Source organism: Phocoena sinus, chromosome 4, assembly GCF_008692025.1.
Source record: "Phocoena sinus isolate mPhoSin1 chromosome 4, mPhoSin1.pri, whole genome shotgun sequence".
In the NCBI taxonomy this organism is placed as follows: Eukaryota; Metazoa; Chordata; class Mammalia; order Artiodactyla; family Phocoenidae; genus Phocoena; species Phocoena sinus.
Genome location: NC_045766.1, coordinates 19,681,177 through 19,697,776, shown reverse-complemented (window position 1 = coordinate 19,697,776; position 16,600 = coordinate 19,681,177). Strand labels below are relative to the sequence as shown.

General features: G+C 41.8%; 1 protein-coding gene across 2 annotated transcripts in view; it reads left to right on the top strand.

Moving 5' to 3' along the window:
* The first annotated feature begins 202 nt into the window (after positions 1 to 202).
* The window catches only part of PIK3CB (phosphatidylinositol-4,5-bisphosphate 3-kinase catalytic subunit beta), a 195,625-nt gene continuing 179,227 nt past the window's right edge, over positions 203 to 16,600 (top strand). Inside the window, exon 1 of one of the 2 annotated variants that reach the window (XM_032630188.1) lies at positions 203 to 434. The gene's annotated coding sequence lies outside the window, so the exon portion shown is untranslated. The remainder of the gene's footprint in view (positions 435 to 16,600) is intronic. The other variant, XM_032630189.1, reaches the window with a different exon arrangement.

Below are 16,600 nucleotides of genomic sequence, written 5' to 3'. Positions count from 1 at the left end.
ATCTAGGCGGCGGTTCAGCCTCCCAGCAGGCACCAACCGGAGAGGGCTAGGCGGCGGTTCCCCTCCCAGCCGCGACCAACTCTGCCCCGCCCAGCCCGCAGACCTGGTATTGGCCGGAGCGGCTCGCGGGGCGGGGCGAGGGCTGCTGGGAGGCGGGCCCTTGAGGCGGGCGGGCGCGCGCGCGCGCGCTCCGTCAACGGCGCGCGCGTGCTCCGTTGGTCGGTGCGGCGGCGGCGGCGGCGGCGGAGCTGGCCATGGCCGTGGGCGACGGGCTGGTGTAGCGCCGCGCGGGGCAGGCGGGTGGCGACTGAGAGAGACGGGCATGGGAGCGCCGCAGCTGGACGGTCGCGGTGGCCTGGGCTGCTAACTGCGCACCTGGAGCCGAGAGCCGGCGGCAGCGGCGGCGGCGGCGGCGGCGGCGGAGCGCCGGGCAGGTGAGTGCAGTGGAGCGGGACCCGGATGCGGCGCGGCTGACGGGCGACGCGGTCGCGGCGGGCCTCTGAGGTGCCCCCGCGCGGGCCGGCGGCGCGCTCTTGCCCGCCACAGCCTGCGGCGCCGGCGACTGAGTGGCCGCTCCGCGCTTCCTGCCGACGCGGAGGACGCCGGCCCGCGGGGGTGCCTAGCTAGCCTGCGGCCCTCCCGGGGCTCTCCAAGGTGAGCGGCTCTCCCCGGCCTCCGGGCGGCAGGGACGCGGCCCTTTGGGTTGCGTTCCTGAGGGGCGTCTGGGGAGAGGCGGCGTCCTCGCCCCTTGTGTCTGTGCGGACACCCGCGAGCTCCTGATCCTCAGATGCCTTTTTGCGCAGGGTGTATTTTAGGGGCGGGGATCCTGGACTGTTGGGATAGGGTCGTGTTTTCAAATGCCGGCGCCGCCACTGAGCAGCCCTGGGGCTTTGGGCCAGAGTATCCGGATTTGTTAGTGGGAATAATTATACGTACTTCACAGGGTTGTTGTGAAGCTAGGACAGGATGATGTACATGACCGAAAAACGAGTGGTTGGTCAGTGGTAGGCTGTTAAGAGTAACTCTGCTGCAGCATCTTCCCTTGTTAGCTATTGCTGATTCTTGGCTGCGGGTGTACTTTTGGGGGGCATTTATTTCCGAAGCGCTTTGATGTTGCAGTAACCTCCACTGGAGTTGTTTAATACAGGAGCCTGTTATCTTAACAGTGGCCAAAATACGAATCCTATAGCCTCATCCTAGAATGCTGGAGTCTCTCTTTTTATTTTTTCTAAGGCTGCCTTGGAATACCTGTCTCAGGTACCGAGTGGGAATTGCTGTTTAAATAAAACAGCGAGTTTTAGGATTCGCTTCAGATGCAAGGTGCTGGGACATATCAAACTTGAAGTGCTTTGCTGTTTAAATAATCTTAAGTGACACTTAAACTGTCACTTGTTACAGAGTATAAACAGAGAAGAATATGGAAACAGACTCCTTTTTTTGCATTGCTACATACGAAGGGAGTGACAAGTGCTTTTGTAAACATCATCGTGGGCAGTGTTATTTCTGGTGAAGTCATCATAGTTAAATTAGATGAGTACTTATTTTGAAGCACTGAATGGGTGTTTGGAAATATGATTCCTAATAAAATCATCTCCAACGAGTCAGAATTCTCAGCAGTTCATTAATCATTTGGGGATTTTTTGGTTACACTGTAAGATTTTTATGGTAAAAGCAGAACTGCTTAAGTCATGATAAAGTAGCATAGGAAAGGGTGGTCAGGATAAAGATCTTAACCTAGTTCCAGAGGCAAGTGTGGAACAAAGTAAAAATCTTTAGCTTTAAAACTGGGATTGTGTTCACTAAAGCAAAAATGACTGAAATCAAAAAACTTTTTTGTACAACCCCTGATTCACATCCTAATGAGGGTCTTCTACCTTCAGAGTGGTTTTTTTTTTTAAATTTAATTTATTTATTTTTGGCTGCGTTGGGTCTTCGTTGCTGTGTGCGGGCTTTCTCTAGTTGAGGCGTGCCGGGGCTACTTTTCGTTGCGGTGTGCGGGCTTCTCATTGTGGTGGCTTCTCTTGTTGTGGAGCACGGGCTCTAGGTGCGTGGGCTTCAGCAGTTGTGGCTGACGGGCTCAGTAGTTGTGGCTCTTGGGCTCTGGAGTGCAGGCTCAGTAGTTGTGGCCCACGGGCTTAGTTGCTCCGCAGCATGTGGGATCTTCCCGGACCAGGCTCGAACCCATGTTGCCTGCATTGGCAGGTGGATTCTTAACTACTGTGCCACTGGGGAAGACCCACAGTGTTTTTTAGAAGTGGAGAAAATCGAGTTGGGTTTTGATTTATTGCCTTTTTTCACCTCTTGTCTGTATTTCTTACTTTTCTTAGAGACTCATCCATAAAGGCTTTTGATCCAACTTGCTTTGTGAATGTAAACAAAATACATAGGAAAAAAAATTAACCTTGTAATCTAAATTATCTTCTTCCTTGTAGTCTCATTGTGTTCTTCCTAGATTATAACCTTCCCTGTTGTCTCACTGGTGAACCCAACAGTAGAAGCGCTGCTAGCCACTGTGAAAAGGCTAGGGGTCAGAAGTCACACCTTGGCTCTTAGGCCTGGTCCTGGGTCCCAGGTAGCTGAGACTTTGGGGATGTCACCCAGTCTTTCTGGGCCTCAGTTTTTTTTTTTTTTTTTTGTTTATAGAATTTGAGAGTGTGTGGCCAGCAGGATGGGAGGGTGGTGGTGGATTAGAGTATCATATTATATAAAGGAACCTTCCAGGATACTCCACTTTTATGGTTTTCCTTCTCTTCACTCTGTTTCTCTATCTCTTTTGTTGACTTTTCCTTCTCTTCTTGAATTCAAAAAGTCCTAATGCCTCAGGGTGTCCAAGTCCGTCCCTCTACTTTTTTCTACCTGTATTCTCTCTGAGTGATCTCATCAAGTCCTGTGGTTTAAATACTGTCACTGTGCTGTTGACTCTCAGATTTTTATCTCCAGTTCTGAGCTTCACATTTCTTCTACCTGCCTACATATCTTCACTTCATTTGTCTATCTTAAACTTGACATGTTCAAAGTGGAGCTCTTGATTTCCATTCTTCAACCTGTTCCTTCCCCAGCAGTCTGCATTTCATAAGAGCACCCCTCTACCCCCCTGTTCCACCTACTTAAGTGAAAAATCTGGTGGTCATCCTTAATTCAACGCTTTGCCTCACTGCTCCCCCACTGCCCCACACAACCAGTCCTTCAGCAAACCCTGTTGATTTTGCCTCCAAAATGTATCCCGCATATATTTACTTCACTTTATTTTTTATTTTTAAAAAATATTTATTTACTTTTTGGCTGTATCGGGTCTTAGTTGTGGCACATGGGCTCAGTAGCTGCAGAATGTGGACTTAGCTGCCCCGTGGCATGTGGGATCTTAGTTCCCCTGACCACGGATTGAACCGGCGTCCCCTGCATTGCAAGATGGATTCTTAACCACTGGACCACCAGGGAAGTCCCTACTTCACTTTATTTTTTATTGTCACCACCCCAGTTGTTCCTAGGTAGTAGCTTCCTAACTAGTCTCCTTGCCTCTGGCCTTGCTCTCCTACAGTCCATTTTCAGACAGCAGTCAGAGTGATCTTTACTTAGTCTCCTGCTCCAGGGGCTTCTTATTGCACTAAAAAGTAAGTCCAAACTCTACCTACATTATCAGCTAATTATCTTGCTTATTTTCTTGTTTGTTTATGGTCTTTTCCCTCCAACATATTATAAACTCTCTGATGGAAGGGACTTGGTCTTCCCTGGGGTATTCTCAGTAACCAGAACAGTGTCTGGAAAATTTAACTAATGTTGAATGAATGAATGTGTGAATGAAATACATTATAAAATCTTCCGATTCCAAGTATAACATGTACTGAACACACTTGACCCTTTTTTGGTCCCAGATTTGTGCAAATGAGGAAGTGATCACAGGGCCTAGAGTTATTCTATTAGGTATCCTTACTTTCTCAGTCTTCATTAAGGTACTGTACCTCCTGAAAAGGCTAAGCATTTAGACGTCAAGCCGTTAATAACAAAAACAAATGTGGATTTTGTTCATTGTATACTGGATCATTAGTATTTTTGTGAATAAGAAACCATACAAGTTTTCCAGCCTTGTTTTGTTCTTTAGAAGCGTTGAATTTTGGTCTTGACTGGAGGGGACTGGTTCTATAGAATGTGGTAGTTTAATCCAGTATTGCATACCAAATCCTATAGGGTAGCAGTTGCAATTTTTACAGAGAACAGGTGTGTTTATTTATTTCAATTACACTATTTTTTAAAAATCTGAGCCCCCCCCTTGTGTGCATTTATGTAAATATCCTCTGAACCATTTGATTCAGTTATCATATCTTACCATATCTTGGAGAGATAAGTCCCTATCATTTGGCTTCTGCTAACTGCTCACTTGCAAGCCTTGTCATGTTGTAGAAAGAGGCAAATAATTTAGGATTTTCCCCCTGCCTGAGACTGAAGCCCCAAAGACTATCTAGTAGGTTTGTGAAGAAAGAAGGGTATGGAAAAATCAAGGTGTAGAATTCCATTGTCAGAGTAGATAATAGTAAAAAGATACGTTGGAGAAGGAAATCCTAGACTAGAAGAACAATACTGGAAATTTAGTAGAAGAGAAGAAAAAAAGGAAGATAAAGGAGAATATTATAGATTTTCAGGCTTGTGTGGGGCAACTTTGCTTCTCACTCCTTTTACCTTCTCATCTCCCTCTCCAAATTTTGACACTTTTTTTTCCCCTCTGCCTTCTCTCCACTGCCTGATTTGTATGGGCTGTTTTTCTAAGGAGTGCCTATGTGCTTTTGGTAGTTTGATGTCTGCTGGGACACCTTGTGTGAAAGGATACTATCCTTACTTGAAGAGGCCTTTCTGCTTTCTCATAATCAAAGTCTGACTTCCTGTATTTTCCAGCCACTGGGTCCAGCTTTACCCTTTGGAGTGATTCTAAACTGGTGTACTTCCTTTTTAAGTTGTTCTCTCATATATTCCATGGTAACCTTTATGTTATCATCTCCAGGTTAAATAATCCTGAGTCACAAGCTTCCAGTTGAGAGAGGAAAAATGAAAGGTATTAGATGTATGTTTGGGTGTGTATAGTGTGTTACCTACCGGTTGCTCTGATAATGCAGATTGCGTATCTCTAATTTAGACCTTTCTTTTTCTGAGTTGATAGTTGTTTTTTTTTTTTTTTTTTAATAAAAAAGACATTTCTAAAAGGAGAGTGACATTGAATTTTAAAATTTTACAAAAACTTTTTCATGTACAGTCCTATGAGTTTTAACACATGCCTAGATTCTTGTAACTATCACCACCATTAACAATGTACAGAATAATTCCAACACCCCAAAGAATTCCCTCATGTTACCCCTTTGTGGTCAGCCTCCCCTTCATTTTTAACACTTGGAATTATTTTTTTATTTTATTTTTTGGCCGCCACACGGCTTGTAGGGTCTTAGTTCCCTGACCAAGGGTTGAACCCAGGCCCTTGGCAGTGAAAGCGCAGAGTCCTAACCACTGGACCGCCAGCAAATTCCCTGGATTTATTTGTTTTTTTAAAGGGAAAGTCTCTCATGCATAGAATATGTTAGAACTTGGAATAAGTGGATAATTGATCAACCTAATTGTTGGTTTTCTTTTAGAAATATAAATGAAAGAACTCCAGTCTTCAACGTAATGGGTTTACATGCAATAAAGTAATAAACTTTGTAGATGGAGGAATGTTTAAAAGGCTTTAAATTAAAAAAAAAAAACTATTGTATAACTTCTGGAACCTGTCAAGTGAGGCAAATCCCATGATGTCAAGTTACAATAGGGAGCATCTAACAAAGAAATTTGGAGGCTAAGTCTGTGATAAAATCATAAAGGATGGCATAACATATCTTCTCATGTGTCTTTGATAAACCCAGAATCCCATTTACTGCAATCGCAGGGTAAGCTAGGGTAAACTGGAGATTAATTTTGCCAAGGATTATGTTATGAAGTCTCAGCTTTTCTCTGTTCTCTCTCTCTAGCATTGTCACCTCTGCTAGACTATCCATTTTATTCCAGCATTTAGTTGTTTCAGGTATTCAACTCTCCTAGGGTTTGAGGGAAAGATGTGCTATCTTTATAGCTATGGTGTATTGCAAAGGTAGCTTTCCATTATTCGTTTAACTTTTTTCCAGCCTAAAGCAGTCAATAATTTAGAAATTCCCTCATTTCCTCAAAAATTTACACATCCTTCCCCTGAGTCCTGGCTCCATGATCTGTCTTTCCCCCGCTTCTTCACCAAGAATGTATATTTCCTTATTTTCTTGATTATTTAAAGTAGGTCACCTGAGGTTATTATCTGTTGAGCCTTTAATAGGGGGAATTTACCGCCAAAATAAAGAAAGTTAATCTGACAGTCCCCTGTGTTGTGGTATTGTTAGAGCACAGGTCAGCAGCTCACAGTCTCCTACTGCAAACCCTGGAGGGACTGCTGCATCCCTGACCCTGTAGCTTGTCTCCTGCTGCTCTGGCTACTTGGGAGACCACCGGGCAAATGCTCATTTGCCTTCAATGGAAATGCGAACCTGATTATCCATGCCTTCAGGAGGAGGATTATGTGGATTAAAAGAAATCCATGGGTAATCCAGAAGCTTTATTTAAACTGCAGTTTAACCACATTCCTGACCATAGTTTTTCTTTGCATTTCTAATAACTAATTTATAATATTTACCAATTTCATGTTTACCTCTTTGTACCGTTTAGAAGTAATGGTAGTTATGAAGTAGAGAATATGTGGGAAGGGACAAAGGAGTTAGATAATCTACAGGCATTGCCCCACATAACTTGGTGTTGACTGGATGGTTTAACCAGTAAGGTTTAGTAATGCTTACTAGACCTTGAAGCCCTGAATTCCATGAATTCCTTACCTGCTGAGCCACTGGAAGAGATTTGAGGTGACTGTCAACAAGAGGCCAAACTCCATTTTGAGACATTTGTACTTTACTAGCTTAAATGATTGAGCTTTTGTGATTTAAATGAGTATTGCAGATTGTCAGAATTATAAATTTACTACAATTTGAAGTTCTCTTTAATGTTTATTTAATCACTTAACCTGTTAAACATTTTCATAGGAGTTAAAATGAAGACCTTCTATTTGAGATAGAGGTGCTCATTTCTTGTAGCCAGGCCACTACTTACTACCTCTGACATGTTACTTACATGTAGTTACACAGTAACTAATTTCTATTAAATAGTTGAAATATGGTCATTTAAAATTGCTTATTCTTGAACTACTGATTTAGTGTAGATCTTGTATTTAGATATCATACTATTAAAATCGGTGTTTTCCTCTGACTTTATAAATCATTACAAATTGCTGCCCTTATGTTATCTGAACACAAATTTATTTAAAACTTATTTCTGCAGTTGTATATTTTCAAAAGTTAGGTTCCATGTTTATCAGCTACATGGACATCATTCCTCCAATGAGATTCATTGTAGTTAATTATTAGAGGCATGTCCTGGGGAAAACCAACTGGAATTCTCTTAACACACTTGTTTTTTGCACTAAGGAAACATCCATAGAAGATGGTTGTTGATTTTGGACAATGTTATGATCAATTATAATTATTTTATTTTTGTTTTTTTGATGGCTGTGGAAATTTCACATTTTCATTGGAAATCATTAGTTCTTAACTCTTGATGTACTTCACTCAACATTCCATTATTAAATTATTAAAATTTTCCCTAACTGAGAGGCTTCTGGGTTTTAGATTCTCATTCTACCTACAAGGAATGTCTACTGTGTGTGTGTGTGTGTGTGTGTGTGTGTGTGTGTGTGTGTGTGTTATAGAGAACTATATATGCTGTACCAACCAGTAACAATTGTTTTACCTTTAACTTATGAAGAATTTACTATCTTCTCCTTGAGAGCCAGGCAATTATTTTTTAATCAGTGACTTGTTTAATTCTATGTATTCTATTATTATCTGCTTCCTTTTATCAATATGTTCTTTTGTCATTTAAAGCTGTGACTGTCAATATAGCCTATTAGAAAAACTCCTCTGTGTGATTTACTATATAGGATTAAACTATAACCAAAGTTAACATTATTGAATGCTCACCTATGTGTCATGTTATGCTAACTCCTCTTTGTGCATTATTCATTTTATCTTCATAACAAACTTGTAATGAAGGTACTAATGATATCCTCATTTAAGAGATGAGGAGGGCTCCCCTGGTGGCGCAGTGGTTGAGAGTCCGCCTGCCAATGCAGGGGTTCCGGGTTTGAGCCCTGGTCCGGGAAGATCCCTCATGCCACAGAGCAGGTAAGCCTGTGTGCCACAACTGCTGAGCTCGCGAACCACGGCTGCTGGGCCCACGTGCCACAACTACTGAAGCCTGTGCCTAGAGCCCGTGCTCCACAACAAGAGAGGCCACTGCAATGAGAAGCCCACGCAGCGCAACAAAAAGTAGTTCCCGCTCGCCGCGACTAGAGAAAACCTGCACACAGTAACGAAGACCCAATGCAGCCATAAATAAATAAATTTATTACAAAAGAGATGAGTAAACTGAAGCTTTGGGAAGTTAACGTGCCAGGTGGCACACAGCTTTTAAGTGGGAGAGTCAGGTTTTGAACTCTGGTCTGTATGACTCTAGAATTTATGCTTTTGCTTATTTATTTATTTTTAAATTTATTTTTTTTGAGGAATAGTTGATTTACAATATTATATAAGTTTCAGGTGTACAACGTAGTGATTCACAATTTTTAAAGGTTATACTCCATTTATAGTTATTATAAAATATTCCCTGTCTTGTACAATGTACTCTTGTAGCTTATTTATTTTATACATAGTAGTTTGTACCTCTTAATACCCTACCCCAGGAGTCCCCAACCCCCAGGCCACAGACCGGTAGTGGTCCAAGGCCTGTTAGGAACTGGGTTGCACCGCAGGAGATGAGTGGCAGGTGAGCGAGCAAAGCTTCATCTGCCGCTCCCCATGGCTTGCATTACTGCCTAAAGCATCTTTTGCATTATGACCTGAACCCCCTCCTGCCCCCACCCCCCCGTCCCTGCCCTGGCCGTGGAAAAATTGTCTTCCACGAAACTGGTCCCTGGTGCCAAAAAATTTGGGGACCGGTGCCCTACCCCATCTTGCTCCTCCTGCCTTCCCTCTCCCTACTAGTAACCACTAGTTTGTTCTCTATATCTGTAAGTCTTTTTTCTTATATTCACTAGTTTGTTTTAATTTTTATATTCCACATATAAGTGTTATCATACAGTATGTGTTTCTCTTTCTGACTTATTTCACTTAGCATAATATCCTCCATATCCATCCATGTTGTTACAAATGGCAAAATTTTGTTCTTTTTATTTATAATGGAGTAGTAATCCATTGTATATATATATATATATATATATATATATATATATATATATACACCACTCTTCTGTATTCATTCATTTGTTGATGGACACTTAGGTTGCTTCCATATCTTGGCTATTGTAAATAATGTTGCTGTGAACACTGGGGTAGAATTTATGCTTATAACTGATTGCCTCAATAGTTTTTTTATTTGTTAGGTCCTTCAGAGGAAGGTTGAAAGAGACTATATATATATATATATATTATTTTTTTTTTTTTGAAGAGGGCTCTTTCCTTTCTTATTTTTTTAATTAATTTATTTTTGGCTGTGTTGGGTCTTCATTGCTGTGCGCGGGCTTTCTCTAGTTGTGGTGAGCAGGGGCTACTTTTCATTGTGGTGTGCGGGCTTCTCATTGTGGTGGCTTCTCTTGTTGCGGAGGATGGGCTCTAGGCGTGTGGGCTTCAGTAGTTGTGGCTCGTGGGCTCTAGAGCGCAGGCTCAGTAGTTGTGGCGCATGGGCTTAGTTGCTCCGCGGCACGTGAGATCTTCCCAGGCCAGGGCTCAAACCTGTGTCCCCTGCATTGGCAGGCAGATTCTTAACCACTGTGTCACCAGGGAAGCCCGAGACTATATAAGTTTAAAGTGTTGCTTTTTAGTGTAATAATCACCACCTTCATTTTACAGTACCTGGGTATTTGAAAACAGGAAGCAATTTTCTAATCATTTAACCATTAACTTTCACTCACTACTCTTAAACAAGTTTTTATGTGTATAGTCCTGTTTTATGGATTAGAGTTAACAGTTAAACAATGAATTAGTTATGTGATATAGTGTACCTTTTTTTAAAAAATAAATATTTATTTATTTATTTTGGTTGCACTGGGTCTTAGTTGCAGCATGCGGGATCTTTAGTTGGGGCATGTGGGCTTCTTAGTTGTGTCATGTGAACTCTTAGTTGTGGCAGGCATGCGGGATCTAGTTCCCTGACCAGGGATCAAACCCCGGCCCGCTGCATTGGGATTGCGGAGTCTTACCCACTGGACCACCAGGGAAGTCCCATACCTTTGTTTTGAATGTAAGATGAGCTTTTCCTTTTCCCTTGGCTTTACAATTGGACTGTGGTTTTGTGGTTTGTCATATATGTGTAAGTAACAAAAATACTTAATGTATGACTTTGTATAGTTAGAGGTCCTAGTCCGCTTGTGTAGATCATCTCTACAGATTTTTTTTTTTTTGCGGTACATGGGCCTCTCACTGTCGTGGCCTCTCCCGTTGCGGAGCACAGGCTCCAGACGCGAAGGCTCAGCGGCCGTCCAGCCTCTTCGCGGCATGTGGGATCTTCCCAGACCTGGGCACGAACCCGCATCCCCTGCATCAGCAGGCGGACTCTCAACCACTGCGCCACTAGGGAAGCCCTACAGAGTTTTAAAATAAGAAAACACAGGTTTTTTTTTCCTCTTCTGCTTAGGTAATTTGTTTGGGTGGTATATTAAAACATGTTGCTAAGCTTGATCCTAAATTATTGGGAATAGAGGAAGTTAGACATAAATTTACTTTTTTTTTTTCATAAATTTACTTTGAATAAATGAACCAATAGACTACAGTTGTTAATCCCTTAACTTAAAAAAATAGTGAATTGAGAAGCATTAATACTATTTGGCCTTTTTTTTCATATTCACAGGAGAAAGGAATGTGAGCGTTAACATTACATCTACCATTAGTAGTACTCAGACACATAGAAGGAGATGCATAGGATACAATGGAGGTTTTCTTTCTAACTCTGGAGCCCAGTTAACTTGTTTCAGGCAAGTTTCTGGTTGTGATGCCATTATAAGCCATTATGACAGCACATCCAATCTGCAAATGGGGGATTTGTGATTATTTTCTTTACAGCTAAAGAGTTGAGCTCTTACTGAGTATGCCTCTTCCCATAGACAAGCCGTGTGTGGGCCCAAATTGGGGCAGGTGGGTCACTTTTCCCTCTTAGAAGTCTGAACTTTTTTCTGTTGACAGTAATCTCAGTGACTCACAAATGTTATTTTAGTTACCCAGTTCGCCTTTAACATTATTTCCCAAATTGTGTATTATTTTACAAAATAAAATGCAAGCGCTTAGAACAGGAAAATCCTATCTTATAAATTCCATAATAATTGTTTTGAGCTAATCACTATTTTAAATTCATTTATAAGCAATGGTGTCTATAGATGAGAACTGTGTAGTTACAAAATTACAGGTATTCTTTCGTCATTCCTGAGTGGGTGTGGAGACCTAAAGCCACTGATGTATTATCCATTTTGAAAATGAACTATTTAATAACTTAAGAGAAGTTTTGGACTGACTACATCTAGTTAGTTGTATGCTGAGGTTGGGATCTGATTTTAGTAAAGGAAAATATTTTTAAGGAATACAATTCTTCTTGAAGTCTTCATATATTATTGACAGTGTCAATAATGTTTGCCTTAAAATGTAATCTTAAAAGGTAGCAATCTTTTTTTTTTTTTAGAAAATTGCTAAGGTCATTTTATTTTTTAAATTAATTAATTTTATTTTTGGCTGCATTGGGTCTTTGTTGCTGCACGCGGGCTTTCTCTAGTTGTGGTGAGTGGGCTTTCTCTAGTTGTGGCAAATAGGGGCTACTCTTTGTTGTGGTGTGCGGGTTTCTCATTGTGGTGGCTTCTCTTGTTGTGGAGCACAGGCTCTAGGCACGTGGGCTTCAGTAGTTGTGGCCCGTGGGCTTCAGTAGTTGTGGCCCGTGGGCTCAGTAGTTGTGGCCCACGGGCTCTAGAGTGCAGGCTCAGTAGTCGTGGCACATGGGATTAGTTGCTCCGTGACATGTGGGATCTTCCTGGATCAGGGCTTGAACCTGTGTCTCCTGCATTGGCAGGCAGATTCTTAAAGCACTGCACCACCAGGGAATCCCTAAAAAATTTTTTTTAAATTTTTGGCCGTGCCACGCAGGTTGTGGGATCTTAGTTTCAGGACCAGGGATCAAACCTGCGCCCTCGGCAGTGAAAAGCGAAGAGTCCTAACTGGACCGCCAGGGAATTCCCTGCATTATTATTTAAAATGGAAAAATTCTTTATTTTTTAATGTACAAAGTAGTTTATTTTTTTCAGGAATTTAAAAATACATACCAATTTAAACTGAATACACGTTAAGTTAGTGTTTTATTTCCCAACTATGCAGTTGATATTATAAGGAACTGCTCCATTCAGTTAAAACCTAATGAATAACATCAACTTTTTCTGGCTTACTTTTCTGAAGATAATTGGTACATAAACATATAATTTAATCCTTTTTATTATTTATTTATTTTTATTTTGGCCACGCCGTGTGGCTTGCAGGATCTCGGTTCCCCAACCAGGGGTTGAACCCAGGCCACGGTAGTGAAAGCCCATAATCCTAACTACTAAGCCACAAGGGAACTCCCTTGATGCAGGCTTTCTGAAAGGATACCCAAAAACTGTTATACGTTGCTTGCCTCTGGGGAGTGTAACCTCGGATGCTGAGAGACATTTGTGGTAGGGAGACTTTATTGTATATCCGTTTGTGCTTTTGAATTATGTGCCTTTGAATTTCCTTTTGTGCTTTTGAATTTATGTAATCAATGCATGTAACTACAAAGTAAAGAAATTCAGCTATTTTGATGATTAAAAAGGTAATTTTGTAAGGTATTACAGAATTAAACACAGTGGACACTATAATGTTTAGTTTAAGTATCATTAAAGCTTAAGAAAATTGTATTTATTCTGTCTTCTACCTTGACTTGTATTATACCTGTACAATTAATGCATAGGTGGGTAAGATGGAGGTCTAACCCTGTGTTAGGCATATTAATAATGATAGCCAAGGTTTATGGAATGCTTACAATATAGCAGGCACTTTGCTAAATCCTTTATGGTGGCATTGCTTGTTTGCTGCTTTCCCTCTGAGGGAAGGGCAACTATCAAGAATATTAATTTTGGGGGCTTCCCTGGTGGCGCAGTGGTTGAGAGTCCGCTTGCCGCTGCAGGGGATACGGGTTTGTGCCCTGGTCCTGGAAGATCCCACGTGCCGCCGAGCGGCTGAGCCCGTGAGCCATGGCTGCTGAGCCTGCGCGTCCGGAGGCTGTGCTTCGCAAGGGAAGAGGCCGCAACAGTGAGAGACCCGTGTACCGCAAAAGGAAAAAAAAAAAAAAAAAAGGAATATTAAGTTTTCATTTCAGTTGTTACCTCTTTCCTGTATTGAGTTGTCAAAAGCAATTTTAGGGCTTCCCTGGTGGGGCAGTGGTTAAGAATCTGCCTGCCAATGCAGGGGACACGGGTTTGAGCCTTCTGGGAAGACCCCACATGCCGTGGAGCAATTAAGCCTGTGTGCCACACTACTGAGCCTGCACTCGAGAGCCTGTGAGCCACAAATGCTGAGCCCACGTCCCACAACTACTGAAGCCCACGCGCCTAGAGCCTGTGCTCCGCACCGAGAAGCTACCACGGTGAGAAGCCTGCACACCGCATTGAAGAGTAGCCCCCGCTCGCCACAACTAGAGAAAACCCGCATGCAGCAACGAAGACCCAATGCAGCCATAAATAAATAAATTAATTTAAAAGGAAAGTAATTTTAATATCAAATCCTCACTGGTGGCAGTTCTCAGATGTATTCACATTTTGCTACACACCAGGATCCAAAGCTATTACTGTCTCTTTGAAGGAGATATCAAACCGATCCAGAACGAGCAGGATAATTATTTTAGTCAATAGTTTCTACTCCATACGCTTCAATCTTTTTATCAGACTGCTTTAGCAGCTATTAAAATTTGTCTGAAATTTTAAAAATAGATTAATTTGGTTGCCTCTAATCATCAGATTATTTGGAGAATTGCTCAACTGTCCCTTGATTGCATTTGTACAAGTAGCCCAAGATCCTTGGAGTAGAATTATAAAATATACTTCTGTGATCTGAGGGCAGACTTGGAAGGATTCCCTTCAAAGGTAGGGAGACAGGGAGGGGAAGTATTACAATATATGCAGTCCAGAAGAGCAGTGAGGGATGCTTAACTATGACAGTGGGTTTGAGAAGGGGAAATTTGCATTAGAGAGATATTGAACATTTTTTTTTAAAGATTTATTTATTTATTATATATTTATTTAATGTATTTTTGGCTGCATCGGGTCTTAGCCGCGGCATGAGGGATCTTCGTTGTGTTGCGTGGGCTTCTCTTTAGTAGTGGCATGCAGGTTTTTGCTTCTCTAGTTGTGGCGCACAGGCTCCAGGGCGCAGGCTCTGTAGTTGTGATGCGTGGGTTCCAGAGCACGTGGGCTCTTTAGTTTGCAGCACGTGGGCTCTAGTTGAGGTGCGTGAGCTCAGTACTTGTGGCATGTGGGATTAGTTGCTTGGCGACATGTGGGATCTTAGTTCACTGACTAGGGATTGACCCTGCATCCTCTGCATTCATTGTAAGGCAGATTCTCCACCACTGGACCACAGGGAAGTCCCGATATTGAACACTTTGCAAGTTACTGGGTTTCTGGAAGGAATAGAAACATCAGGAGGAAAAGGAAAGTTTCTTTAATTTTGTTTAACAGGACTGTGTTTAGGTACATATATGTGTGTGTGGTGTGTAAGAGATTCACATTTTGGGTAATTTCTTCTGTTAGAAAAAGTAATGCTTTTAGAAAAAGATAACACTCCTGCTACTTTCAGGTTTTATTAAAAAAATAAAGTTAATGGGAATTAGCTTTTAGGTACATTTCACCTTTCCTGAAATGTCCCTAGTTATTCAGTAACCATATACTAGTTGTAAAAAATTCAAATAAAGAAGGAAAATACAAGAGAAAGTGGAAGTCCCCTTTCAGACCTTTCTACTCCAACCTCCTCTGTTCTCCCCATTCCCATTGCCCTCCTCAGAGATAATTATTATTATATTTTTTAAACATCTTTATTGGAGTATAATTGCTTTACAATGGTGTGTTACTTTCTGCTTTATAACAAAGTGAATCAGTTACACATATGTCCCCATATCTCTTCCCTCTTGCGTCTCCCTCCCTCCCACCCTCCCTATCCTACCCTTCTAGGTGGTCACAAAGCACGGAGCTGATCTCCCTGTGCTGTGCGGCTGCTTCCCACTACTAGCTATTTTACGTTTGGTAGTGTATATATGTCCATGCCACTCTTTCACTTTGTCCCAGCTTACCCTCCCCCACCCCGTATCCTCAAGTCCATTCTCTAGTAGGTCTGCATCTTTATTCCCGTCTTGCCCCTAGGTTCTTCTGACCACTTTTTTTCTTTTTCCTTTTTTTTTTTTTTTTAGATTCCATATATATATATGTGTTAGCATACAGTATTTTTCTCTTTCTGACTTACTTCACTCTGTATGACAGTCTCTAGGTCCATCCACCTCACTACAAATAACTCAGTTTCGTTTCTTTTTATGGCTGAGTAATATTCCATTGTATATATGTGCCACATCTTCTTTATCCATTCATCTGTCAGTGGACACTTAGGTTGCTTCCATGTCCTGGGTATTGTAAATAGAGTTGCAGTGAACGTTTTGGTACATGACTCTTTTTGAATTATGGTTTTCTGAGGGTATATGCCCAGTAGTGGGATTGCTGGGTCGTATGGTAGTTCTATTTTTTAGTTTTTTAAGGAACCGCCATACTGTTCTTCATAGTGGCTGTATCAATTTACATTCCTACCAGCAGTGCAAGAGGGTTCCCTTTTCTCCACACCCTCTCCAGCATTTATTGTTTGTAGATTTTTTGATGATGGCCATTCTGACTGGTGTGAGATGATAAGAGATAATAATTGTTATACTCAGGCATATAGCCTGCATTCCTTTCTCTGTACATTTTCATATCTATCTATGTATCTATGTATGTATCTATCTGTTTTCCTGGGTTATCTTTCCTTTATTTCTTTGGCAGAAAGTAGTAGGTACATGTATATTTTCTTAATTCCTCTTTACAAAGAGTAACATATTACAGATATATAATTTATTTTAAATAGGATCATTTTACGTTTTCTATAAGTATCTCTTTTATATTTGATTGAAGTTTACCAAGACAGTTATCATTTTTGACTTTAACACGTATTTTTCCAGTTTATTATTATTTTTTTTTTGCGGTATGCGGGCCTCTCACTGTTGTGGCCTCTCCCGTTGCGGAGCACAGGCTCCGGACGCGCAGGCTCAGCGGCCATGGCTCACGGGCCCAGCTGCTCCGCGGCATGTGGGATCTTCCCGGACTGGGGCACGAACCCGTGTCCCCTGCATCGGCAGGTGGACTCTCAACCACTGTGCCACCAGGGAAGCC